The 9,874-nt window shown below is 39.8% G+C and overlaps 1 long non-coding RNA gene across 1 annotated transcript; it reads left to right on the forward strand.

Moving 5' to 3' along the window:
* The first annotated feature begins 760 nt into the window (after nt 1-760).
* LOC117245014 lies at nt 761-8,773 on the forward strand. The gene is made up of 5 exons (XR_004499125.1): nt 761-965; nt 1,407-1,494; nt 1,840-1,931; nt 2,311-2,387; nt 5,790-8,773. It is a non-coding gene; the product is annotated as an uncharacterized LOC117245014 (long non-coding RNA).
* Nucleotides 8,774-9,874: the final 1,101 nt, after the last annotated feature.

Raw genomic sequence — 9,874 nt, forward strand, 5'->3', positions numbered from 1 at the left:
TTTAAATTGCACATGTAAATAATAATTTCTGAGTTCAGGTGTGGTCTCCATGAAAAGGGCAGTTGGGATATTTACTTTGATGTAACAACACCTGGAGTGATTGGGGCTTAATTAGTCAATTTGTTAAAAGACCCCAATGCTGCAATGCTGTGTGAAGCCATAGGCAGCAGAATGTCTGAGGAGAACACACAGTGGTGGGCACAATAATCCTGTTTCTCACAGGAATAAGAAGTCACCTGATTCTCATAATTAATTTTATTTTTTTTTCCCAGAGGAGATCACAAGTTCCCTGTCTGTTAATTTGCTTGGGAAATTTAATTCATTGTTGCCAGGACATTATCCTTGGTACATTTGCTTCTCCTCTGCTGTACAAATTACCAGATATATTCCATGGTGCTTTTCTGTCCCTGACTTTTGAGGATGGGAAGGAGGGAAGCTAGAGGTGGTAATTCCTTTTGATAACTCACAGCTGGAGGTGGGACACCAGAGCCATGGACCAAACCTCTGAGCTGAGGAGGAGAACCTGCTTTCTGTGAGCCCTTCTCGGTCCCTAAAACCTCCAAAGCTGATGGCTTGAGAGGGAGGTGGGAAACTCCCTCTGTCCCAGGGGAGAGCAGCTGGCTCTGGTTTGTTGTCCCTCCGTGGTGTGGAAAGGCTGCAGGAGTTTCTGGGTGAGTTGATCAGAAAAACTGATGATGTCAGCCTGGGAGATTTGTGCTCCTAAACCTATCTGCCTTGGCAGAGGCTTTTCTTCCTTGCCTGAGAGGGTCAAAACCTTCCTGCCCTGAATTCAATGGACTACCAGGATGAGCAAAGGGAATCAATACACAGTGCAGTATGAATTTAATGTATGTAAGCCACACTGCATTTTTAATCAGCTATATATTTATTGTAGAGAAGAGTAACAAATTACAGTACCACTAGCACACAAAAGCTTATGGCATTCCATTATTCTTAATTAATAGGTAAGTGCAAGCCTTTTTTATTTATACTGGAGAAGATCTTGTTGCTAATTTGGTTGCAAATGTATCTGTAAAAAGGAAAAAATGTATATCTATTTATTTTGCTATTTTAATAATAGAGCACTCATTCTTTCCTTTTAGTTTTTTTTTGATTGTTCCTTGGTTTGCAATCAAATATTAGCATGTTGATTTTGCATATATTTCAAAGACGTCCACTCTTGTTTTTATAAGGAAAACAAACTTGTTTGTAACAAACTAATAAAATGCTTCTGGAATCTAAAATAAACACTGGAAATGACACGGGTTCTCTGGGTTCTTTTACTTGGAATTTGGTCAAACAATCTGGCACTGAATTATCAATCAGCAGATCTTTATCAGAAAAGTCTAAGAGCAGGTAACATATTTTGCTGATCCATTCACTGGTCTCCTTTTCCTCCCACATAGGTAAGAATACAGAGATCTCAACAAAACCTATGAGCCTTCATGTGGAGCTTCATTGTTAATTCTGGGGAGGTGAAACCAACTGTGTCAAGTAATTTTTATCCTTTAACAGAATTTAACTATTCCATAATTAGTAATTAGAGTCTTTGCATACTTTCCATATTAAGATCAAAAAGCTCTTGGGAAAATTTAAAGTGAGTCTTAAAAAATAGAAATTTATATTTAAAATCTTCAAGCTTTCTAAACAGAAAGAGCCATTCCTATGTGGTATCAGTTGGATCGGGGAAGCTGAATTCTGAATATTAGATGTGATATGATTTGGAAGATGATCTTTAAGATGCTATTATAAAAAGGAATAAATATGAATTGTTTAAGATATTAAAAAAGAAATAAATAGAAATCTCTTAATATTGAATTTTAGTTTGATTTGCTACAGGTAGTGTGACAGATTTTGATGGATACCATGAGAATGTGCTGTTTGTCATGTTGGAGATCTGATCAGAAGGGCAGGAGGTACATGACCTGAAGGTAAGCAGTGGAATCAGTTCAGTTCTCAGAGCAACAAAGAAAGAAGTTTTCTTCAGAGGTAGTTTTGTGTACAGTTTTTCTGAATCTCTTTTAAAATGAGTGCACAAGTGGAAGGTGAGTGACTAAGGTTTACTCAGGGGCCAGAAGTTGTGCTCATTATATGTCTTGGAAATTATTTTTTAATACAAATGACCAAAATTTAGATTTAGATCTTGAAATTCTTGGAGTCCCCAACTTTGAAACATTTGAATTTTTATGCACTGATCAATAATGATTTTCTGTAGGATGCTGTTGCTGGAGTCCTGTGTTGTGATAGATACCTGAAACTGCCCATTTTCTTCTGATCATTCTCAAAATCTGATGTGTTGGTTTTTTTCAGGCTTTCTAGGCTGCTGTTTTTGTACAGAAGTTCATTTTTTGAGAGGAAGAATGTAATGTCAGAGATGCTCAGAGAAGGTAATTTTTTTAATGGATAAATGGGGGACACTCACTAGTTTCAGAAGTAACCTTACATATGCTAATTCTTCCTCTGTGAGGAATAGATGGATTGCAGTCCCAACAGGGTAGAGCATCACTGTTTGGTTAAGGGAGGCCTGTCAAGCCATTTTCAACTGTGTGGTGATGGTGAAACTTTCCTTAAAGTAACATCACAAACAGCAAAAAATATAAGCAGCCCTCTCCTGCTGAGCTTTCCAGGACTTTCTGCTTGCAGCAAATGTTCAAAAATGCTGCAGAACTTGATCAAGAACTGATAATTGAAAAGATGACACGACCTAAATTGAGAAGGGTTACATCTTCACGTGCCCCACACTTGTGTAGTTCAAAATAGTACACATCTTGTCCCTTTAACTTCAGGTGTATGTGTCTTGTCTGGCTCTTGGAAGTGACTGTGTACAGGCAGAGCATAATTGGCAGCCTGTGACATCCCTGTCTGCAAGTGTCTCTCTAAATGCAGCGTATTTCAGCCTTTATCTAGTGATGGCTGTTACCTGAGAGGAGCCCAGGGCCATCTCAAAGGGCTTGTAGCGGCTAATTGTGCCTGTTAGGACTAGCAATTAGCTGGGGATCTCTCCACCAGGCAGCTCGACACCCACTGGCTTTCAGCTCCTCTCACGTCCTTTCAGCTAACTAGCTGTGCCAGGCTCAGGAGACAGGGACAGGGAGGCAGGCACGCCGTCGTGCTGGGAGAGGGACAGCGGGGATGTGCGCGGGACCGCCGGGAGGAATCGGCCTTATAATGATACACTGAAATGGTTACGGCAGAAACGCGGCGGCGAGCGGCCTGGGCCTCGCTTGCAGGCCTGGGAGCCAGGCCACTTGCACAGGCAGCACTTCAGCTTTAAGAAAATAATATCATCTAATTACGTATAGGTCATAAAAGGGATCACGTACACGTGGTGGTTACTGGTTACCATGGTGCAAACAATGGTTTCAATGGAAACATGGAGTAGAACGTTGCAGAATTAAGATAATAAATCAGTTTCATTGAATAATAAAGCTTTGCAGTTACCCATTAATTAAGGATAACCGTATGCCATAAGCTTTTGTGTGCTAGAAGTAATGTGTTACTCTTTACCATAAATATATAGATGATTAAAAATTCAATACACCTTACAGGTAGCAAATTCATACCGTGCTCCGTATATATTATGAATGAAAGATGAAAGCGTTCTCTTTACGCTTATTATTTTTTGGATTGGGATAGAGTGTTTCAATTACCCAGCAGAATTTGAGGTTTTGATAGTGATTGGAAGACTTGAGAAAATCTACTTCTTGAAATCTTTGTGGAAATCTTTAAACACTGATGACATAATTCAAAGTTATCTACAAATGTTCAAAAAATAGGCTGGGCTTGTCTGCCACATCTGGTTTCCAACAGCGAATTGAGACGTACCACATAATGCAACACGCTGTAACACAATACAGCCTGATCTTGTATTGACCCTTCCACTTGATACATCTTTAGGTGCTTTATAATCCCTAACAAATGTACCCTAAAATCCTATTGAACTGTGTAGGCAATTGAGAACAAATGTCTTCAGACCAGAAATAGCATCTGATTCTCAGACCAAATGAGAGAGACCATGCCAGACCCACAGGGTGTGCAGACTAAAGGACATGAAGGCTTCTGCCTACTCCTGTGAATCAAGGGCAGAGAAAATCTTGGGATCCAGCACAGAGCACCAAACAACTGAGGTTTATTCCCTTCCTCAAATGAGCAGAAATCAAACATACAAAACACTTTCAAATTACATCATTAAACCCTTGCCCATCTCAGGTTATTTTTTTTCCCTTTAGCTCTAATGTGGCATTTGCCAGAAAAATTTTCAGACAGAAAAGACAGTCTCAGGCTGAAGGTGTGGTAGACACAGGCGGTGTGAACCCCAAATCCTGTTCTCTGGCTCTTGCCCAGCGCTCTGTAGAGTAGCCCAGTTCCTTGGCACAGAAATAAACATCCAGTAATGTGCATGGACTATTTTTCTTAATTTTAGAAATGAAACTATGGAGATCTTGGCCTTTTTTTTTCTTTCTGTCAATGTAGAAAGTTATGTATTAGCCTTCGATTCCCTGCCTGTCTCTAAAATTAAACCTCAAAATCTCTCAGGGAATCTGTTAGGTTGGTAAATATACACTTTTAAAAATTATATTTTAGGGAAATACTGAATAAACAGAGGCCTACAACACATCAATAATCTAACCAGCTCGGCCTCCCTCCTGTAAAATGCAGAAAGGCAGTTTTCTCACTGGCATTTCAGCTCTGAGATCCCAGTCTGTGTCCAACTTGAACGAATAAGAAAAAGTAATTAGGTGATCTGTGTTCACCTCGTCTTGCAGAAAGCCATCGTCCATAACTGAGCAGAATTTTGACTATTCATTGTGAGAACCTCTGCTTAGAAATGTGTCTTTGTTTACATACAGCTTGAATTCTTTGCAGACCTGGCAGAGGGAATTCCTCTATAGTGCAGACTGATCACACAGTGAGGGCTGTGTGAGAGGAGCTTGTGCTGCTAACAACATGCTGAACCCTGGCAGAAGGCACGGAAAGAGCAATCCTTTAATGCTCGTCAATACGCGAGTGGATATTTCGCAGGGTATTAACCCGAATTGCAGAGATGTATGCTGGAGTCTGTAAAACAGGCAATGCAAAGAGGGGGTGAAAGCCTTTTGTCTACTCACAAAAGAAAACTGGGGGAAAAAAAAATATGAGAAACAAATCCAAATCCTTCCAAACTGAACTTAAGTGTTAAAACATGACCTTTGGATTTAAGAACCACAAATTTTCGCAGGAAGTTGAAAACAGGCTGGATGGGGGAACTAAAGAACAGCAGGAACAGATGCCATTATTTGGCACACAGTGGGGAGAACAGCACAGAAAAGGCAGTCTCTGCAGAAGACATTTGCCTTTAACTCTCTTTGTTTTCTCTTGGGGAGATAAGGGTAGGCACTGTGTGAGATTTTCTCCTTACATCAAAAAGCTTGGGGCAGGGGGGGAGGACAAGTTTAAAAATATTTTAAGAACCTGGCCATAAAAAAATTCCGTTATCTGTTTTACAGCACAAGAGGGTTTGTGAGCAAAGAGAGCCTAGGAGGGATCTCCTTAGATTAACTGCAACAGCCATTTGCTAGCAGGGAAGGAAAGACCTGAGAAAGGGAACAAATAGTGTGCAGTCTTTGTTATATAGAGTTATGAATATAACTCTGTGTATGTGCATATGAAACCCACTGCATTGCCAGCTTGTGGGCAGAGGGATGAGCCTGGCTCCTGCAGGGTGAGCTCACCTTGTCCGTGCTGCTGGGGCTGGGGGGAGCCTCTGCAGTGGGGAGACAGAGGCAAATGACTTTTTCTCACTCACCCAGGGGACAGTCTGAAACACGCACAGAAGAATCACCCACTGCTGTTTTGCTTGGTTTCTGCATTGTCAGGAGCATGAGACAAAGCCAAAAACCACCTCTCCCACTTTCCTGTGGCTGCTGCATCCTTTAAACCCAGCTTGGAGCAAGGGAGTGGAGCAAGCACATTGCACCACCAGTGAACCTAAAGAAGGTTTATGGGTTGATGTTTGTTTCTGATCCAGAGCTAGGAGAGAATTGTGGAACTGACACAAATGCAATAAATGGTAGAGGCCGGGTACCCAAGATGGGTACAGCAACTATTCAAATAAATTATTCAGAGAAATGACATGATATTTTATGAAACCTGGTCCACTTACATGTAAGAGGTTGAATACTTGTGCCAGGGGCTTGATGACCTTTCCTGTAGCAGTCTCTGCTCAGAGATTCAAAGAATCCTAATTAGTGGTATCTCTTTGGGAGGGAGAGAAAGATTATTACTTTGCTTTCACTTCTGAAGATAATACTTATGTAGTGGTAGCCTATCTTTGGCAACAATTTCAATATTCAAATTATAGTTTTAATGACCCTATAAGCATTCCTAGTTCAAAACAAAGAACTAGGGAGCAAAGACAAGTTGCAAGGGATGGGTGCAAGAAAAATATTTTAAAAATAGGATTATTGTGAAAATCAACAAAGTCTCAATCAGGTTGTGTCACTATTAAAACTCCTTTGTAAATTCCTGCAGTTTCAGAGATGAGGCCAGTTTACTGACAAGGGCTCAAATGTCTAACATTGGAATTCCTGAGAGGTTTTTTGTGCCCAAACGTTACCAATTGACACAGGATACTCTGAACATCATGGTGAAATTAAGTAATAGGACAAATCTTTACCATAGTGAAGTATCAAACAAACCCTTCATTTGACAGGAACAAGCAAAGAGACACATCAATTTTGGAATGCATTTCCTTTAACTTCATCATATTTAATTGAGGTCATAATCTTTACAAAAAAATAAATATTTTAATTTGCTAAATGTTGCTCTGAATGAAGCTGTCTTCCAAGGGTGTAGGAGTAAATGAGTAAATCTCAGATGGGCCCACCTAAGGCATGAGCACAAAACAACTCTAAGCACTTAAATTAGGCAAGTACCTTTCCCTCTCCCTCTGTGGAGCTGATTGGCAAATGCAGTGTATGGTTTGTGCTTTGAAGCTGTGCAACCTTTAAGTGCTTGTATTTCAGCATGCAGAGCCCTGTTGAAATTTATGGTGTTACTTACTTGCTTTGAGTTTTTAAATGTCACTAAAGGGATTGGGATAATCTGGAATGCCAAGGAACTGTCTGTAGTCTTTGGGTGGCATGCCCCACAGTGCTTATTTCCCTCCTCATAAGGTGTTAAATCCTGTAAATATTTATTCATACAAACCTATTTTAACCTGGTGTTTAAAATGCACCTCTGATTTTGGTGGGGCTTGAGGAAGTTAATTTAGGAATGGGTCAGAATTAGGCAGCAGCTGAAGTGGTTTGCATGTCTAGGGAGCAATGCATAATACAAAGATAAGAGATTGGGTAAAATAGGTATAAACCATGTTAAAAGCTTTTAATTTTTACATGTCCTTTTACTGTAAGTATCTGTGTAGTCCATTGGGTGTGATTTGCATGACATTCTTTTCACATCTTTGACGGTGAAAGTGAAGAAGTGCTAATATGTGCTTCAGTGTCACAGACCAAGCAGCTTAAAGTCGCTTTCAATGTAAATAAGAATTATTCCTATAGATTCAGTGATATAGTGATACATTGATACAGTGATGCATAACCTCAAGATATGCAAAAATGTAGTGATATGCCTAACAATTTGCAGAAGTGGACCTAAAGTGAGTAGATTTCTCTTTTGCAGGCAAAACTTAATACCACAAGTGAAAATGTAAGTGAAAGGAGTTAAGCCATTCTTCTTATATAAAAATATTGTTTTGTTAGTTCTAATTTTAATTTCCTAAGTTTTTTCCAAGTCAGAGGTGTTTGAGAATCAGAAACATTGGAGAGCTCTTGTGTTTAATAAGGGCTGCTGTCTTTTGTCATTTGAGGGAAAAAAAAAAAGAAAAGAAATGGCAATGAAAGCTATTTTGCTAATGTTTTTATCTATTCTGTGACTGACATCAATAATACATAACAGTTCCATTGACATTGCATCCTGTCCAATGGACCCACTGACCTGATTCAATGTCAGCTGAAATGCCTCGTACATCATAAACATACATGAATTCTCATAGATCCATTATCCTCCAGTCCAGGAGTGCCAGGGATCCAATGCTAAGCCTACAGGAGTTTGAATTCTTTTTCTTTCAGTTTATATTTATGAATGATAATGATGTCAATAGTCTTTCAGATACTTGGCTGATAAGCCTGTGGTGTACAAACCCAGATAAATACCTCATACCTTGTCAGGAGAGCCTGCAAACCTGATATGTCATTCTGCTTTATTGTGCAAGAATATATGAATCATAATATTCCTATTAACATTGTACAAAGTCTGCAGTAGTTGGAGACTTCACCCAATGACAGTACAACTTTCATAAAAATATGGATGGTTAGCATGTGCCCCTGCTGTGATTTCATTGCCACTAAAAGCAAAGGGAACACAAATGAAAAATATTCCAAAGTTTTCTATTGGTCCCCCTGAACAGTACACTGCAGCAGTATATATTTGTTTTACCATTGAGCCTGTTTAGCAGTCAAACTGTAGGAAATTGAATACACACTTACTGTATAAAAATGATATGCTTGGTTAGTGATACTTTAGAAGAAATAAGTGCATCAATCATAGAATAGCAGGTTGTCAAGGCTTTATATGTAGGAAAAACACAGAACAAAGAATGTAATGCATGTTGGGCACCTTTTTACAAAAGTTTCATGCCAAAGTTGATTTACAATGAATGTTTCCCTCCCTTTCTCCTCCCAAATTCTCCTAAAGAAATGTTCAAAGAAATCTGAGCAAACTATCATACTCTGTTCTGACGTGTGTGTAATTACAAGATCATCCTCATTGTGAATTTTCTGTTTGGTTGATTTAAGAAAAAAAAAAAAAAAAAGAAAGGTGCATACTCTTAATGCTGTTCTGTCATTCAAACTCAGAAGGGTAATTTTCCTCACAAGTTAATGGGAAGGAGATGACTTAATAATTAGCCTGGTTTAGACAGGGCCAGATCCTTGACAAGGAGCAGTGCCTGTGCCCGGGATGTGCCTCGGAGGCTGAGCAGTTCTCAGGGAAAGCCCTCTGCAGAGTTTCATTGTAAGTACTCTGCCCAAGAAAGAGGGTTCTGAGGTGTGCACTGAGGCTGTCCTGAGCACCATTTTTGTCCAGTGGTTCTCCTGGGCATGTTGGTCATGCTCAATTTCCCATCAGAGCCCTCTGAGATGTGCAGACCTGACTCAGAATCTGTGCAAGGCACAAGCTTTCCTGACAGCATGTGAAAACCTACAGATTAAAACTGCCACAAAGTACGTAATCTATTGCCATGGACTGGTGCATCACTCTGCAGGATCCAGACCCCAAAGCATGACACCAAGCTTGATTCTGCCTAAATGCAAACTCAAATGCTGTGTTACCAAACAGTGCAAGGCTGCAGCTGGTAAAGAGGTTCCTGGATTTCCAGCTCAGCAGCTATTCTCACTCTCTGTTCTTTGGGGCATCCATCCACCCTCCCAGGTACGTGGCTCCCTCCATTACATGGATTTATGCTGCAGACATATGGCTCTAGTTAATCTGACAATAGCTCTTGCTCCCTTCCAAGAGATCTGTTCTGGACAGGTAATCATACATTGTAATGAAATATAACACAAAGACAGGAAAGACCCTTTTAATTCAGCAACTGACAAAGACATCTTTTGAAGTTCACCTTAAATATTGTTGGTACTAATACGACCATCCCAAATATCAAAATAATTGCAGTTCATTTATGTTGTTGGCCAATATAAAGTCACAAATTCTTTGCCTAAATCCATTATTTGATTGTTTCAATGGTCTGCCCATGCAACCTCTGCTCACTGCTAGGAAGAATCAAAGCAAATAAGCATTGATTAGGCTATAGCAAAACTACTGCAATGCACAAGTG

Source organism: Parus major, chromosome 11 (genome assembly GCF_001522545.3).
Source record: "Parus major isolate Abel chromosome 11, Parus_major1.1, whole genome shotgun sequence".
Classification (NCBI taxonomy): Eukaryota; Metazoa; Chordata; class Aves; order Passeriformes; family Paridae; genus Parus; species Parus major.